Source organism: Penaeus monodon, chromosome 20, assembly GCF_015228065.2.
Source record: "Penaeus monodon isolate SGIC_2016 chromosome 20, NSTDA_Pmon_1, whole genome shotgun sequence".
In the NCBI taxonomy this organism is placed as follows: Eukaryota; Metazoa; Arthropoda; class Malacostraca; order Decapoda; family Penaeidae; genus Penaeus; species Penaeus monodon.
Window position 1 is genome coordinate 12121807 of NC_051405.1, and position 786 is coordinate 12122592.

Here is a 786-nt window from a genome sequence, read left to right on the forward strand (position 1 = left end):
GGCTTAGAATACTATACCTACTAAGTTCCTATTGTGTGTCTCTTTGTGTCTTTAATAGCATGGGTCATATGGCCTTGTCAACAAAAGGGTATTTGTTCTGAAAGGATGTCGTTAGATGTAGACAGTGAACTAACATTTCTGACTTTTTTGCCGGCGCTTTTTCTATGGTAATTCGCTTCTCGTCGCCTTACTCATTTGTGCTCAACCCTCCTCACCCTCCTCCCCTCCTCCCCTCCTCACCCTCCTCCCCTCCTCCCCTCCTCACCCTCCTCACCCTCCTCCCCTCCTCACCCTCCCCTCACCCTTCCCCCTCCTCAATCCTCCCTCCACCCCGTTTCCTCCTTCCCCACCTTCCCCACCTCCCCTTTCCTCCCTCCCCCTGCTCCCCCTCCTCAATCCCCCCCTTTTCCCCCCTCCCTCCCCCTCCTTCCTCTTTCTTCCCTCCCCCTCCCCTCCTCCGTCCTCTAGAGATACGCCATTGCTTTTCAACAACCTACACTCGAAGTGTTCTAGCTCCTTTCGCTTTCCATAAAACACGAATAACTCGAATATTTCGAGCAAATGAACCTCTTCACAATCATAAAATATTACAATAATTCACACTGTACTAATACTGTATTTTTTACTCTTGCCTTCCCTCAGAATTCGCGTTAATGTCCACCAACGCTTCGCACGAGATGTACTGGTTGCAGAGTTGGCTTTCCGATAATTGCACAGTTCTCTCCAGTTCTACGATTGAAACCCTTCTCTCGGAAGGTTAGTATACATAAACTTTTTTTTAATCAA

The 786-nt window shown here is 48.5% G+C and overlaps 1 pseudogene; it reads left to right on the forward strand.

Annotated features, from left to right (window-relative positions):
• The window catches only part of LOC119585912, a 16670-nt pseudogene that overhangs the window by 2002 nt on the left and 13882 nt on the right, over nt 1-786 (forward strand).